At 43.4% G+C, this 17,359-nt stretch overlaps 1 long non-coding RNA gene across 1 annotated transcript in view; it reads right to left on the bottom strand.

The window, feature by feature from the left end:
* The window catches only part of LOC139587858 (uncharacterized), a 111,052-nt gene that overhangs the window by 91,446 nt on the left and 2,247 nt on the right, over nucleotides 1-17,359 (bottom strand). The window contains exon 2 of the long non-coding RNA XR_011678523.1: nucleotides 16,944-17,073. This is a non-coding gene — a long non-coding RNA (uncharacterized lncRNA). The remainder of the gene's footprint in view (nucleotides 1-16,943; nucleotides 17,074-17,359) is intronic.

Raw genomic sequence — 17,359 nt, 5'->3', positions numbered from 1 at the left:
AAAGGCTTTTGGTGATTTTCCCCATCACACAGCCCTTCAGTACCTCACAAGCCTTGGAAAACTCACAGAACATCAAAACGTAAAATTAAGTCTTGTGGCTTTTAAACTACTTACCTGCTCCCCCTGCCTCCTTCCAAAACCAAATCAAACCAAACAAAAAACCACCAATTGAGCAACCAAACAAAAAAGGCAATTAAACTACTCACACCTGTATGGCAGGGATGGGAGAATCTCACTGGGGAAAAATACTGCCTCCATCCACAGAACTGCTCCTCTTGGATTTCAGTACATGTAGTACATGTCTTAGCAAAAATGTTAAATAATGAAGAATATGTAAATAATTAAATAGGAACAAGTTAAATTTGAAGACATGAAAAGATAATCAGTTGGAAACATCTGGGAGGTGAGAAGAAAGGAACTTAAAAAACCAAACTAAAACAAACCCAACCACATTTCATTGTGAATCCATGGAAAAGGAAACCACTTCAGTACTTCACACTGGGAATTTCATCCTTCTCCAAGTGCAGGAGCATGAAAGCTTGCCTGAAGAAAGTGTAGGTGCCTGAGCTCTGCCTGAGCTCCCTGCTCAGCACCAGAACTATTTCATCACTGAGGGTCGCTCTGAAATCAAGGTTATGACAGGCCTTGAACACACAAGACAGGCAGGCAGAGAAAAGTCTGGTCTAAATGGATTAGATGGTTAAGGGCAAGATGTTCTTGGTCACTGGTTTGAGGAGGGGAAAAAGACTTCATGATAGGAAAGAGAGAAAGACACAAAGAAGATAAAGAATTGTTGAGAAATAGCAAAGAACATTCAAATAAATTAATCTGGATTTCCAAAAAGAAAATTGGCAAAGGTACTAGAGCAGAAGTTTCCCAGTGCATTTAAAAGACCATCCAAGAACAAGAAACAGCTTTGTCTAACACTGTGCCACAAGAAAAACTTGACATCAGGAGCAGCAAAATCCTTCCCTGCTGTGATTACAGCAGCAGCAATTCCAGAGCACATTCCAGAGGGGCATGTATACACTGCATTTGGTTTAAAAGCCTGAAAAATAAGTAATTAGTTCCTTTATATTGGGAAAACTATGCATTTCCTAGAGAGGAAAATAAAAGGAGGCAGTTTAGCAATGCATTACCATGTGTGCCTGTTGCAATGATCCTCATCAGGGAGGAGCAGCCCTTTGGGAGCTGCACCTGACTTCTCCACCTGCTATTGGCACAGCCTCAGAGATAATTTTGCCAGAGAGTTGTCTTTGTGTGAGTACATTCCCTCACAGAGCAAGCTTACCACCAACCATATAATTTTTACTATTTTGTAAATTCTAAAAGAAAATAGGATGATATTAATGATCCTCCTTTAATCTCCCTTCAGTGCTTCTTTACTGGGTTGTCTCACACTGCTACCTAGAGTTATATACATTCTCCTTAGTCACAGCAGCACATGAGCACCTAGATAAAGGTGATACAGTTTTGTCACTTTTAGTTTTACCTGACACCAAGGCCCCAGTTATTGTCTGAGGGGAGGTGATATATTACTGCAAAAATCAGTGCACTGCATTGAGAAACCAGCAGCTGACTTCTGTATGTCTGTGTCACACAGTATTGTCTAAGCCATGAATGCTTCACATGTTCTTGGTATTCACATAAAAAAATTCAAACAACAAGGCTTACATTCCTTGTGGTTATTTTCTGGGGTCTCCACTTGCAGAGAGAGAGGCAGACTGAAACTGCATCAGTTTCACACCAGTTTTGTCTGCTGAAGCCCCACTACCATCACAGGGTTTGCTGTACAGACTGAGATGACTTTGCCTGTAACCAGTAATAAAATTTGGCAGTTTGTTTCACAAGGGAAAAATGGCACAAGATGCCTTTAACCTCATTTCTGACTCTACCCATCACTTTCAAGGAAGCTGCATCAGTTTTCTTAGTGGAAAAACTAGATGCCTCTAGTTACAGGGAAACCTGGATCCTAAAATACCACCACTAGACGTCCCCTTAGCTTCAGCCAACCAAGCAGAGGTGCTCCTGTAGCCCTGATGGCTTCTTCCAGCCACCCTATGCAACACCAGCAGCCAGGGAAGGAGCAAGGACTCTCCAAGAACTTTACAATTTTATAGTTTCTGGACCACATTAGCTGCACCTATTATTTATGTGCTACAATCACACCCCGTGCTTAGGTGAGACATACCTCAAGTGTTCACAGCTGGCTGAGGAGAATGGGTCCATTCAGGCCTGGTTGAAGACTGTCTTTGCCTTTTTGACTGCCTGGAGAAAGCCAGCAAGATGGATCTGCCCCAATCCTGATTCCAGCAGGTCTAGAAATTTCCTCTGATACCCTAATGAAGGAGTAGAGGTTCAATGGGTGTAAGGCAAAGCAGCCGTCAAGGGAGCAACGCCTGTGTATGCTCTCTGTGAATGGCCCTCACCTTTCAGAAGAGAAAATCTTACATTCCCCACATCCTGCCTGTGACATGAGGTAAGATAAAATATGTTTAGGAGGCATGGCCTGGCCTGTAGCCCAGCTGTCTGACCACAGTAACCACACTCTTTCCTTATAAACAGGACACTGTTTCTTCTGGGTATCTGGGATTTGCCAGTTCAGCTTTATTCAGCTCACTAGAATGATTTTTTTTTATTGTTGTTGTCATTGTTCTTCTTAATCAATTTTCAAAAATCAAAGCAATGGCTGTGGAACACTGTTCAAAACCACTGATTTTTCTGCAACTTTGGTGAAACATGGAAAAATCAGCTTGAAGTGGGTTGATTAGCTACCAGCAAAGGTTCTCAAGGAAACTTCCCTGAGAAATGCAGTCATCTTCTGAGACTGACACCCACTTGCAGCTTATGTCATAGCTCACAGAACAAAATCATCATCACTTCAGGCATTTCAAGCTGAGATAGAAGGACAGCTGAGAGCTGAGGTAACTTCTGCTTTAGCAGAGTGTCAGGAGAATACAGTTAATGACCCCAGGGAGGATTTTCTTTCTGGTCCCCAGTTAAAGCAACAACCACTAACCTCCTGCCTGATCGTTTTCACTCCCCATTCAATAACCTCTATGTTTACATTACTCATCATGTAAATTGCCTGGACACAGTTACAAGTATTCCATTAATAATCACCACAAGATCTCCTGCTGTCTTGCTGTCTTCAGGTATTTCATGGTTGACTCTGGTCCACAGCCATAATTGCTCACCCTGACCTGAGTGAGGCTGCAGAATCACTGCTGCTCCTGCTCTGGATGGATGGCAGATCACAAGCACCCATTAAGAAAACACAATTTGTTTGTAATAAACCTTTTCGGATTCCTTCCATTCTCACACAGTGTCCAAGCCTTGCCACCTATTAAATACCATCTGTCAGGACACTCTTAGGTGCTTCTAATCTGTCCTGGTATGGTAAGAGCAGAGATTTTTGTCTTTGGGCAGAAAGACCTCTGAGTCACCTTCTGAGGCATGAGTTGGCTTTCTTCTGTGCTCTCTCAGGAATTGAAACATTCTACATTAGAGCATATATAAAGTATACACAATAGAGTTTTGGGGGGTTAGAGCAAAAAGTAATAATCTTTAAACCACGGGAAGGGAGGTTCAGAAGGGGTGTAAGGGTCTGCTTTCCAGCAGTAGGGATGATGAAGCAGAGAACCTGGGGGTGGTGTGGCACCTTGAACCCTGGATATCCTTGAGGACAGGTCATGGAAACAGTCACGAGAGACATCTGCCTGCAGCTGATTCTCCTTCTGAACACATGCCCCAGCCCCATCACCTGTCTGTGATACCTAAATGTCACAGAGGGAACAGTCATGCTCCCTGAATTCAAAATGAGATATATTCCTCTGGGTACTGTGACAGTAGCACTTCAGGAAGATGCAGAAACTCTCTCTCTTTCAGACCCCAGCTGGGGTTATTTTACAAGGACAACTTTCCAATCAAACAGGGGGCAGAGCTAAACTATTTCTCTGCCAACTCCACCCTCCATGAGCATATGCCAATCTCTCTTTGGACTTTGTCCCTGAATTGGAAAGGTAACTAGAAAGCATCAGATAAGAAACTGGACACATCAAAATAGTCAAACAAAGCCTGAAGGACTTTGACAATAAACACACATGGAGTGAAGACACTTTCACACAGATTCCTTACTTCGGCGTGTAGGAGGATCTACAGCAGGAATTTCATTTAGGAGAACAAAATACAACATTGAGATTTTTATAGCAATCCCTAGCCACTCTCTCTGGTACTTTTTGTACCACACACAGACTACAAACTTACAGAAGTGTCAGCTTTTGGGCACCAAACCAACATGGGAGGAGTGCAGGAACACCCTGAGTTGTAACGTAATACAAACAGAGATAAGGGAAGAGGAGCAACAGTGAACAAATGCAAATGCATTTCTGTTGACCAGAAAAATCCTGACTTGTTTCCTAGAGAAGCTGTGGAGGCACCTGAACCAAAGAGGCCGCCTGGAGCAGAGTTCAACATAGTGTTAGCCAAAATGTGTTGGCTAAATAAATTGAGTAAGAACATCATGAGCATGACAAAGCAAAAGATATCCAGAGAAGGACAGCTAAAATGTTCAGTGTACTCACACCACTGCAAAAGGCCACTTAAACAAATAAACGTAAAACAGTTCAGCTCTTCTATCTTGTCAGAGGATTCAAAGAGCAGTGTTGTGCCAGCAGAGCAAGGCCTGCCCTGCCTGGGAATCATCCCAGCCCCATCCCCTCAACAAATTACCTCTCCTGGCAGAAGTTGGGGCAGAGATGCAGTGGTGCTGGTGGAAATGGGCTCAGCTGTTTCAGTCTGTGTCTCTTGGAGGTGATGCAGCTGTGCTGGCTTAATGTGCCCACAGCACAGCACAGCTGGGCTGCTGCCACATGAAAAACATCAGCCCACAGCCACTTACACTAGGTTCCTTCAATGGACTCAATGAACTCCTAAATCAGTCTGTAACCATGGTCTCCTCTGCATTCCCTCCTAAACTGAATATGGTTTGTGTCAGGTCCATCCTTCCTCTTCCTTCCCCTCTCTCAATCACATCCATGCAAACAGACACACTAGAAATATATGCAATTCATTGTTTGTTCAGTGTGATTGCTTGAGTTCCACTTCCTAGTGGCATTCCTCAAGGCTGCTAGCTCTTCTTAAGGTTAAAATACAGACTTCCATGCTGGTCAGCTCAGAAAGGGTAGACTTACTGCTTTTCCTCCAGCTAAGCAAATTAACTGAATTTGCATACTACAAACCCCAGGTAGGTTTGCAATTGTAGCACTAACACATGGAAAACAGTGGCTCAGCTGGGAAGCCTTTTAGCTTGTGGTGTCAGAGTAACTCTTGGATCCATGAAAGGAATTATTTTTTTCCTTTCACCAGATCTCTCTCCTACCACTTGGATACCAGGCTGCTGTCTCTACTCAAGTATGCAAATCTGAGCAAGCCACCAAAACAAGCATTAAAAATCTCCCTGGGAATAAAAGTACTGTTTGTACAAACTCTCACATCCTTCTCCCACTTTGCAAGCAAAGGCTGCTCTCGCAGCTGGTAAGATGAGGCTCTCCTGGTGAGGTGGGAGCGGAAACACGACGGCTTATTGTTACGCACTGTCTTCGGTGTTGTGCTGAGTTAGGAAAGGACAGGACACCAAGCACATTCCATGGCACTCTGCCAAGCAGGGCCCCAAAGGGTAAACAGAAAGTAATGTGCAGGATGCAAGAGAGTCTTAAAAAAAAATAAGAGGGGCACCAGATGGTCACTGAAACGATCCACAACAGGGGAATGTGAATGAACATTTCAGGTTCTGTTCTAACACCTTATTAAACATATACGGATGTGTGTCTTAGGAGCAGGCTGCATTCTGGGAGAGCCATGTCAGGCTGAGATTTTGCAAATAATCCATCTCCTCCACAGTCCCCGGTGAAGTCACCACCTCAGCGCCCGGCTGTCCTGCTCCTTCCAGCACTACAGTTGAGCATAATCCCCTCAATCATTTTTTTTTCGCTGATTAAACTGACTTCCAGTGCCATTACAGTAAATTACCACAAGCAGGTTTTGTTCGTTTGCTTTTTAACTGCGGACTCATATAACACAGCGTGCAAACCCTAACGAAGGGCATTTGTACACCAGTGAGGGTTGATACTGCAGTTTAACAGAGAGCAGCTTTGTAAAGGGAGAACAAGGCTACTGCAGTGTGCTCTAGGGCTTTTACTTCCTATGGCCAGCACCGGATCTCTGTTCCCTGTTAATGAACAGCTGCTGTTCATTCAGCTGTCGAGGTGGTCCGGTGGGACGGGCGGCTGTGGGACAATTCAGAGGGGACGCACCGCGTGCAAAGTCTCCCCTCTTATCTGAACGCTCAGCATGAGCAATGCTCAACCATCCATGCATAGCACAAAACTCAGGAAGTCATACAGCATCCCCGAGGCTTCATGCTTCTTAGTTCAAAGTGGGCAAGAAAGAGGCTCTGCCTTTCAGATAAATGAGCTCTCTAAGAGCCAAGATGTGCCCATCACAAAAGTTGTGTCCCTTCAATTGGGGATTCCAGAGGAGCTTTTGGGCTATTATGAGGTCTCCTCATCTGGTAGGACACACAAGAAGTCGCTCTCCCATACAACAACCTAATGTTCCTGTGATTTTCACTCAGTGTCAACAAACTCTTAATTACTTAATAGAAATACATTTCTAAAAGTTGAACACTGAAATAAAATTTCAAATGCCAGAAATTTTCATGCTCTAATCCTTGAGTTTCTCTACAGAGAAGCATGCATTTGCTCTTTAAGAGGGCACAGGCTAAAGTCTTGGGAGCTGCTGTAAGGCACCACACACTGATACAATAGGAAGGAGCCTGGGTTCAGTGAGGCACAGCAGAGACTGCCTGGAGTTCACTTTGAAAAACCAGGTCCAGGAAAAATCTTTTCCTCTTCACCTTTCTGGAAAGGAACCAAAGTTTATCAAGCTTTGTCTACCATGATTTTCTATAAATTTAAACACTGTATCACATGTTTTTTGGAGGAGGCATGAAAATGGTATATTAATTGTAGTCTTCTCTTAATTGCTTTTCTTAAGCTAAAATAACACAAAAGTCAAACAAAACAAAGCCAAACCAAACCAAAACACAAAAAGCCCCCACTTCATGCTGAAATAAGAGTCCAGGCACGTGCACTAGTTTACTGGTAACCTGCTTAAACACACAGCTTCAATTAAAAGGGTATAGCTCTTTTTTTACACAAGCCTCAAGAGACAGCCTTGTCTAGGAATGGTGATGGGGACAGTGGTTGAAGGCCAGCCCAAGGAAAACCTAGCCATGTGACCACATGACCTTTTGAGCTGTCATTTTCCTCTCAGCTAGTTGTCCATCCTGTCTGGGAACCTGGCTGCCTCCCTAAGCACACGTGAAGAGTGAGCCATGCTCCCAGCTGGTGTGCTGCAGCTTCACTGACCTCCCAATAGCCTCAGTCAAACCCCCCTTATCTTTTTTCTCTCTCCCTTGAAAAAGCAAATAAAACCTCCCAAGCCTCTCTAAAGCCATTTGCCAAGCAGAAATGAGGCAGAAACCCCAAACAGAAACACTGCCACAAACTAGATTATTTACGGGCTCAGGAGAGAGAAATGCAAATACATGCATGGCAATTGCTCTATCCCTTTAGTTTCTATTTTCTCACCTTTTTGTTTTGGCACAAGAAACATCCAGCATGTGACAGTAAGGTCAGGGTATCTCTGGTTACAGCAGTGCCTAAGGAGCGTTGTTCTAGTAAAACGACACCATGCACAAGCCACATTATATAAAAAGTGAAGGAGGCACAGGCATGGGATACAAAGCACTTCAGACACTAGACTTAAATTATGTGACCACTGCCCAAAAAGCAGAATCTTAGCCCATGCTGAACTTGGCACTGGCACGGAAAAATAATTATGGATAGCTGGAGAGGCAATCCCACTTCTGCAGGTGCTGAGCTCATGCAGCCTGGGTCCCTATGCAGAGCTGATCTCTGCTGCTGTATTGCAGGGTGCTCACATGCCTCATAGACCTCTAGTTTGGGCAGATAATGAGAACAGAACTAGGAAGCGCTGTCAACATCAGCCACAGGGTAGAGGGAGAGTGAGTAGGATGTCCTTACCCAAAAATTTGTGAGGCAACCACTCCTCCTGCTCTGCACAGCACTCCTGCCAGTGCAACACAGCAAACAGCTGTTTTGGTTTTTGCAGGTGTCTGTATAAGATTTCACATACTCAGGGTCCTTCTCTCCTCTTTTCTGTTTGGTCTGAATGCTCAAACTACTGATTTTCACCTGGTTCCAAAGAATCAGTGAAAAAAAAAATCAGTATAGGCTGAACAAATGGAGCAGAGGCTCCCCAGAAGGTCCATAAACTTTTCACTAAGCTGGCCAGAGCTTCAATTCTCTACCACAGTGCCTGAAAACAACTTGTCTGCTTTCCCATTTCATCAGGAGGCTCTTGCACAGTTCTTACACTGATATTGCAGCAAGGACCTTTTGAAGCTACTGATTGGCATGTCTTTTCTGTTTATTTTCTAATAAAAAAGAATCATATGCACTAAGCTTTCTAAAAAGCAACTGTGCCGGCACTCAGCCACAGAGGAAAGCACTGCAAAAGCCCCTGATGCTTTTACTTAACAATAAATTCAGACAGCTTTGTTTACAAATGGGACTGACCTTTCAGTTAACTAACTTAAAGAAAATTTGGGAAAATTTATTAGTCCAGAGTCAAATATATTCTCTGAGCTACAAACAGGCCTCTGATCCCTTTTACTTACATCCAGACATTTCAAAAGCAGTTCAGCAGACATGTTCCAGTTTTCATTTAGTGAAGGCTTATCATGGTTTATACACTGATCCTGTTCCCACTAAAATTAACCACATCCCCACCAATATCACTAGGAGGAAAAGTCAAAAGGAGTGCTCAAAACTATGTGTTCCTACCAAAAATCTCAGCTTTTTTCCTTCACAACTTAGATTCTCCCTGGACTCACAAATCTAGTTTCCATGGTATCACCACAGTAACAAAGTGTAAGACTTTACCAAAATCCCTCCAAAAATCCCAATTTGCCTTGCCCCCCCGCCACCTCCATTTTTATTAAAAACTTTGAACTATACTTGTGCAAAAGACCAGAAGATGTTGCTTAGAGGTATGATCAAATGAGAACCATCTTCTTCAAATCCTATTTGCATTCTTGCAAGTGTTGGGAAGCACTTTATGGGACCTTTTTCCCAGAAGAGGGACTTGAGTAGTGTCAAGTTCCCAGCCCCAAGGAAAGTCTGGCTGGTGAGAAGCAGGATGAGCTTTGGCAGTCACAGGGATTACAGCACTGGAGGAGAACATGAAAGAGACAGCTTAATTACTTTTTGTCACAGATTTCAGCAAAGGCTTGAACTTCTGTCTCCTACATCACATTCAGGTGCTCTCCTGCCATGATTAAGTTAATCACCATTTGTTTTTTCATTTTTCTTCTCACTTTCTACATCTTTAAACACAGGTCAGGAGGAGAGCAGCAGCCAGCAATCTCACAGAGGCAGGGGCTTCAGGTCTACATCCAGGTCCAGCTGAGCTGAGGCTTTAAGTCAGTTGCCCCCTCACCTCCCTCCCCAGCAGACAGGCTTTCATCTCCTGAAATCTCCCCTCCTCGGGTTTCTTCCCACCATCATTTACAAAACTCTGCTTTTGCTTTGATGAAAAATGAAAACCAGACTTGCCAATCCTCACTTTTTCATGAGGAAATCTTCCATCACCATGTCCTGCCAATTCCAATTGTTGCCTTATTAACAAGCAAGTGTTTCAAGGGTACAGTCTGTCTCACCAGTACTGGAAATATATATAGGAATTGTGAAGCAAGGACACAACATGCAACACAATGAGGATCTAGGTGAGGAGAAAATTTGGGCTATGAAGATTTATACAAATAGGTTTCTATAGTACAGATGATGATTCCTGAAGAGAATATTTCAAAAAATTAAATTGTCCTGAAAACAACAATAAATTGAAAAGAACAAATAGGAGAAGGAGACAAAATGAAGAGCTTGGTAAAAGAAAGGGACCTTTAAAATGCAATGATGGGGCAGGCTACAGTGAATTTAAATACCAGCCTGCAATAAACTCCATGTAACATGATCCCTGCACACAGCCCAGCTCTTAGGGAGGTTTCAGCTACACTTTCCAGGCATATCTCTTCGACCTTGTCTCTGTCACATAAAAACGAACTGAAATGAACATATGTTTTTAAGTTTGTTTCTAAAATAACCAGACCGAAGCAGAAATACTGCACTGCCCACACTAATTCTCCCCCCACCTTCCTCAGGGGAGAGAGCAGAGAAAAACCATGCGTGTTAGTCACATCAGATGAAGTGCTACAGTGACGAAGATTTATACAAAACAGAGACAAAAAAAAGCCTGTCAGGTCCCAGCTGCGGGTGAGCAATGAGCTGTGAGACCAGGAAGGTGACATTGTGCCAAGCCCCGCTCACCTCCAGCCCCGACGGGCTCCCCAAGGCTCACACATCAGCCCGGCAAGGGTGCAGGAAATCAGCAGGCATGCTGCAGGGACGTGCCAGCCTTCTGCAACACACAGAGCTCAGGATGTGCACCAAGAGCACCCTGAAAATGGATCGGGCAGGAGGGGAAGGTGTTGCTGTCCCAACCTCTGCTGCCCTCTCACAGACAGAGGCAGACCACATCCAAGGCACAAAGGTAACAAAGAGATGCTTTTGTCTCTCGGAGGATGCTACAATGGGCCAAGAGGTACCCTAACAGGCTCATCTAGAGATCAAGGATTCTGGAGTTTTAATCATAGTAACAACTGAAAAGGAATTGCCCCTGGTATGAACAAAGGCGGATGGATGAAGGGATAGAGAGCAGCCCTGAGGAGGACTTCGGGATACTGAAGGATGAAAGGATGGACATGACCCAGCAGTGTGAGCTTGCAGCCCAGAAACCCAAGTGCATCCTGAGCTCCATCAAAAGATTTAAATTTCTCACATGAATGCAAGTACAACCCTACCTAGGAAAGCAAACTGTGACTGCATCTACATTCACCCATCTCCTTTCTACCCTGGACACTGAGCCCTGCAGATCCTTTTCCTGTCATGGGCTGCTTGCTCCTTGAAATGTAGGCTGAATGCTCTCCATTGGAAAAAAAAGGACATTTTACACCTTATGATAAGGCGAACTATATACCTGAAATGGAAGCTTGGTTTTTAATGAAATTCAAGAATTCAGACATATGGATTTTCTAATAATCAGTATAACGCTCAGAAAAGGGTCTCACTTCTCTGTTTGGAGACTTGAAGGTTTTAAGAAAGGCTTATCTGAAAGACACATCATCAAATTGGTAGGAGAACCCAAACCTTCCTGTCCAAAATGTCACTTAATGAGGCTTCAATTAAGATTTAAAATACTTCTGTAAATGAAGGAAGATAGGAAAAATTAATTTCTGCTTAGGAGCATTTTATTCCTTGTCTGCCCACAACAGTACTGTGCATAACTAGTTGAATAGGCTCAGCATCAGCAGAGAGTATATAGCAATTTAATTCTTAAATGGTTAAAAATTTCAGGATCTAGCACTTCAAAGCCACTTTTACTACAACAATGGAAAAAATTTACTTTGTAAAATCTTAGAAAGCTCAAATTGGCAGTGTCTCTTTAATTGGCTTTAAAACATTTAATAAAAGTTTTATGATACAATCCTACCCTACAGCCACCATTAATCCCATATGGCTGTGAGAGATACCACGCAGCCTACGAAAGCTGGAAGAGAACATTCTGTTTTGTTTCCCATCTTTTAGTGTTTACTAAACCAATTACAGGAGATTTAACAAATCTTCTCAGAAAAATAAGCTGTTGCAAGTTCCCTTTCTTGTTATGACAGGCAGTCCCATGACTTATTCTGGGTTCTAGCCCCAGCTCTGCCCCAACAGTTCTTCCAGTCTTATGCAAACAAGGAATTGTTCACTTCTTTCTATTTCCTAATCCCAAACTGGATCACCACCATTTGATTTGCAGAGATGCTACACAATGCCTTGGAGAGAGGAGGTTAACATCATGTAGCCTCATTGCACAAGATGACAAAAGACATGGAAAAGTGGTAGGGCAGAAGGATGAGGTTTTCATAGAATGTAGATATTTGGGAACAGGCTTGAGTAGACCTTACAATGAAGTTGCAAAAGAAGGTGGCAGGGAAGGTGATATGGAAGTGATAGGCTTGGCAGAATATGATAAAGACATCTCACAACACATGAGGAGATTTCTCAATCTGCCAAAGTACATACAAACATCAAAAATTCAGTGGCAATTTGGGAAAAGAAAAGAAGAAGATGGGAAAAAAAAAATTCTGTCTGCAAAGCAGACAAAAGAAATGGCCACTGCAAAACTGAGAACCTAATGAGAGGAAAAATGTGCCCTGTGGTCTGCATGCAGCACCTTGGTAGGAAATGTGGAATGAAGAGCTGTACAGAGCTGTAAATCCCACCAGCCCTGATATATCCTCTGCTCATAAAGCAAGGGTGCTCAAGTGAGGCTTCACATCCTTGGCAGCATCACTCTGCTCCCACCATCACTGCCCTCCTCCTGGGCTGCCAGCTCCAGGACAAGGACTAACCCATACAAAGATGAGCTTATCTGGCCTTTTAAAACACTCTGGCACAATTTTAAAAGTATGCAAGCAGGCTAAAACAAATCAATGTGGTGTTTTAAAGCCTACTCTTCTAAATTCCCTGTTCCTTTTGACACAGAGCATTGCCCACTAGCAGGTGGCACCAGCAAAACCCACAATACCATCTGTTTTTAAAGCATCCACAGGAAATACCTGCAAGCAAAGAAACCAGCAGGAGGTCAGACTTCACCTGTGGGGTTCTCTTTACAAGCTAATAGCTTCCTCTTCCTCACATTGGCTCCTGCCCAAGTGAGATATACTTCAAAGGGAGAGATTCCTCAGTAGGGACTTGAAGCTGGAAGTGCTGAGACCAAAGGGGACTGGCCACTTTGGAACCCTCATCTCCAAGCCTGTGTTGCTTTTATTCTTTTGGCTAGTAAAAGATACAGAAAAGAGGGTTGCAAGTGCCTGCTCCCTGTTATTTCATCTTGCAGCCAATTGACATGTGGTGTGCTGTATGAAAATGATGTGTATTTTTCATGCTGTCCTGACTGCAAGAAGGTGCTGGTGCAGCCCTGCTGCAATTAGTCACTTGTGTCTGCTTGTTGCTGGAGGCAAGGAAAGAAACAACGTGCCTGTGAGGCTCCTAAAGCAGGTAACATGGAAAACAGCTGTTTACCCAGTGCGAGGAGGTAAAATGATCATTCATCAGAGCTGAACTAAGAATGCCTGTACAGCCCCAAGATGGAGCCAAGGGAGCTCTGTGAGGTTACATGTCAAATAATCATGGGAGTTGGCAGGAATAGTGGTGGTGCACTGAGGTGAACCCCTGACCAAGTTCTGCATTAAAAAGATGCAAGAGAAAGCTCACATTTTTGGAACATGATAAGATCTGGTGATGAGTGTGATTCTGGCCCAAGAGCCTGATTCGAAGTAAGGCACTCTCAATGATTCCTTCCCTAGGAATCAGGAGTTAAAAAACCCCCAAAGCTCAAACTCTCAAAACACCTCAGTTGCATGATACAGGCAGTATCCTCCCACAGTAGCTATCCCTACTCTGGATGAGAAAGAGAGGTTGAACAGAGGTAGCCACCACCACTGCTCCTTTGGGATGCAGGAGGGGCTGTTGAACAGACAATCAGCTCTTCCTGAGCTGCCCCTTATGCCACTGATTACTCAGCCCTGGGTGCAACACGCAGGGTATCTCCCACCAGCATCAGGTGAATGGAAATCATCAAGACAGAGCTTAGATTTGCAGGATGCCAAAGAAAAGGGGTTTATACTGGGCAGGATCAACTAGCAGGCCAGACTAATTGAGGTGAGATATGAGGACACTTACTCCGGGCCAAAGGTTAATGCCTCCCCACATGACAAGGGTCAGTATCCAAGGAATCCAGAGGCCACCATGCAGCTACTGACCTTTGGCTGGGGATCTGAGAGGCAGGGCTCACCAGCTCCCATGTGCCTGAGCAGACAGTCAAGAGCAAAAAATAAGACACTGGTGCTAGAAGAAAGTGATAAACCAGTAAACAGAGTGTCAGGGGGAGGAAATAAAGTTGGCTTCTGGCTCAGTTTGCCACAAGCCCTGCTAACACCAAACTCGAGCATGAAGACAGTGCCCAAAAGAGAGCAAGCTCATGAGACAGTGCCTGTATAAATGACATTGGCAAAGGAGTAGAGCATTACCTTTCCAAAGGATTAGGAGGATTACCTTTTCAAACTGAGCATCTCTTTCCCTTTCCCAGCAGTTTCTGATCCTCCAAAGAAGTTCCTCATCCTCCACAGGGATTTTCAGCCCATAAGTATCACTCCCTGGATGCTAATGGAGCAACTCAAGCTCCTGAAGCGGACACCAAAAGGGTAAAAGGTGCATTTTAGGGGTTGTACTGCTAGTGCTGGCCCCTCTCCTGCTGTGCCATGGGAAACATGGTGGTGGTGTATAAACAGCCTGACTAATTTGGCTCCTGTGTTGTGAGATTTTGCTTCCTCTACTGTCTGCGTGGCTGCTGCTTCTGGTACAGCATCCTCCACAGCTTCACCCAGGGACCAAAACCCAAACCAGAGGGAGGTTCAACTGCTGAGCAGGCTCTGGCTATTTGCAAAGCCAGCCCCCTTGGAGGAGCACCCCATAGCACCCAGCACAAGGGCTGTGGCAGTGGCATTCCAGGGGAGGCCACAGCCTGGCACCCTGCACCTGTCCTAAGGTGGCACAGGGACAGGGACAGACCTGGATGGCCACGGGAGGCTGGTCCCTGGGGAAGCCCCTGTGCCTTGGTGCAGTGTGAGCACATCCCCACAGCCACAGGAGTGGTGAGAGCATAATCTGGAGCAGCTGCTGGCATTCTTCTTGTACCCCAGGAGCGATCAAAGGCTTGCAGTGGCTTCACTTTTCCAGTGTTACTAGATGCAATGGAACAGCATCAAGGATACATTGGAATTTCCCTTTTATCGCAGCTGTAGCCACAGAGCATTTATAGGAAGCAGAAGGGATAAGTGACCCAGCCATCAAGTATTTTCCTAAATCTCTCCACAGGCACAAGTTGTAGGCACATTTTCTCCCTGTCCTCATGATCTCCTTAGGGATCCAGCAGAAGTGCTGTACCAGTGCTGGAAAAGTCAGGTCAGGTGAGGTCTTTGGAGAACAGATACTGCTTTGCAGAACTTGCAGTGAAGAGTTTCACTAAAAGTGTACATATATCATATTCCTATCACTGCCAAGCTGTAAGTCTTGAAAATTTGAAAGCAATCTTTGGTCTTTCAAAGAAGAATTTACCAAGAATGTCCTTAGCAGACATAATAGTTATTGAAATAAAAAAAAAGAACACTTCACTTAAGTGTTTCATTGTTTGCTGTCACTTGAGTGTTTCATTGTTTGCGGAGAAGTTTATATGGACCAGTGGGAGCTAGGGAAAAAAGGTGTTTGCATAAAAACTGCTAGGAATGCCCATTATATCACACTTCCCAACAAAGCCCAGGCTGTTATCCTGGCAGTGATCAGCCTCATTGTGCAACAAACATCACCAAAGGGAAAAGATCACAAATGCTTCCATATGAGGAATCCCTTGGTCACTAAATGAAGGAATCACGCAGGCAGTGTAAAGCACCACTCACCAGGTGCCCTCGAGAAGTATATTGGGATATATGTGATGATTATTGTGATAATTTGTGAAAATAGAATAAAAAGATTCTACAAGATAATTCTTTTAAACCAGAGAAGTGTTCTCCAGGTCAGCTTATATCACTTGTGGCAGAAGTAGCAAGAACTAAAAAAGCAATCTCACTTCATGTATAGGCCCTCTACTAAGCATACACAGACCTTATTTCTTAGAGTTTAAAATAGAAGTTTTCCTTTATATGTGTTAGTTTATTTCAGGTAATGGCAAAATAGAAAATAAATATTAGTCTTGACACATGCCATCAAAATCTCTAAGCTAAATAGTTGAAAATACATCAGTAGATATTCCACATGCAGGATGGACGCATGCTATTTTATGTGAGTTATTAAGGGCTGAAAATATGCAGACTTTAAGACCGTGTTTTAAGAAATTTTAACTAAAAACACATGCAGAGTATGCATTCTAGCAGATAATTACACAGAGTGGAGCACGACTCATAGAGAAAATAGAAACTGTAGCAATACGCACTTTTTATCGAACAAATACAAGTGTAATAAAGGTACTTTCAATTTTCCTTTTTAAAAAAAGTTCATTTTTAGGCAGTACAGGTCACCCACCTCTAGAATCTCACTCATCTAATCTACAATGTGTAACACACCTAGATCAAGACGATTCAGGAGAATTCTATTTTTAACATGTTCTCTTGTGGAAAACAATAAAAAAAAAAAGGGGGAGGGGGGCAACCCATGAATGTCCAAGGAAACATGAAATCTGAATGATGACAAGGCCAGTCCTTCTCAATCAATGACTCTTTCTCCTTCCTTCCAAGAACTGGGGATTCTATATTTAAAGGCTTCACACATTTTCTCCTGTTCCCAGGATACTTAGCAATTTGAGATAAAATGAGTAAAAAGGTGACCTCTTTACTTCTTTAAAAGATCCCTTACCAGTTTTGCCCAGGTAAGGAGGCCGTTAAGTACTTTCTTTACCTGAGATTTCAGCAAGTTTTTAACAGCAAGAATCCTTAAATGTCTGACCTACTTTTCCTGCAAAAAACATAGATCTAATTTTCCTTTTTATTTTTTTAATCTACCTTATTTGTGTGGAGATTCAGGGGGTGGGGAACAGAACACATATAAGATGTTGCTTTTGAAATCCCTGCTCTTTACTTAGGTCTGAGATGACTAATGCAATTCTAAAATCCTGCACCACCAAGACGTGAATCACAAACCTACCTTAGTTGCTTTCTGAAGGTGTTTTTGTGTGATTTAAGAGCTTCACTAGGGAAGGCAAACTTGTGTTGATAGGATGGCAGCACTCATTACTTGTTGTCAGGCCAGGCTGAAACTTCATTGTTTTTGTTTCCTAGAGAAAGAACTGAGATCACATCTGCATTTTATAAAAGCTCCTGAATTGTTACTGATCGACAACAACCAGCAGCCAATGCTTTGCTTCTAGAAACTTACATTGTTTTGCAGTCAGAGTTGCTAGATACCGTGTCCTCGTAAAAAGTCTGGTTAAGTCATTTGTGCTCTGAAATTGAGAACTGTGCTTCCCTGAGCAGCTAACAGAAATTTTTACTAACAAGAATTACATGTGACAGGCTCCAGGCTCCATTATTTGGCTTCCTTTGTTCTTTAAAGGATATTCA

The sequence above is a fragment of the Agelaius tricolor genome, unplaced genomic scaffold (assembly GCF_023055355.1).
Source record: "Agelaius tricolor isolate 1412-34295 unplaced genomic scaffold, bAgeTri1.0.p SCAF_3, whole genome shotgun sequence".
Taxonomy (NCBI): domain Eukaryota; kingdom Metazoa; phylum Chordata; class Aves; order Passeriformes; family Icteridae; genus Agelaius; species Agelaius tricolor.
The sequence above is the reverse complement of the archived record's forward strand: the minus strand, read 5'-3'. Positions and strand labels throughout refer to the sequence as shown.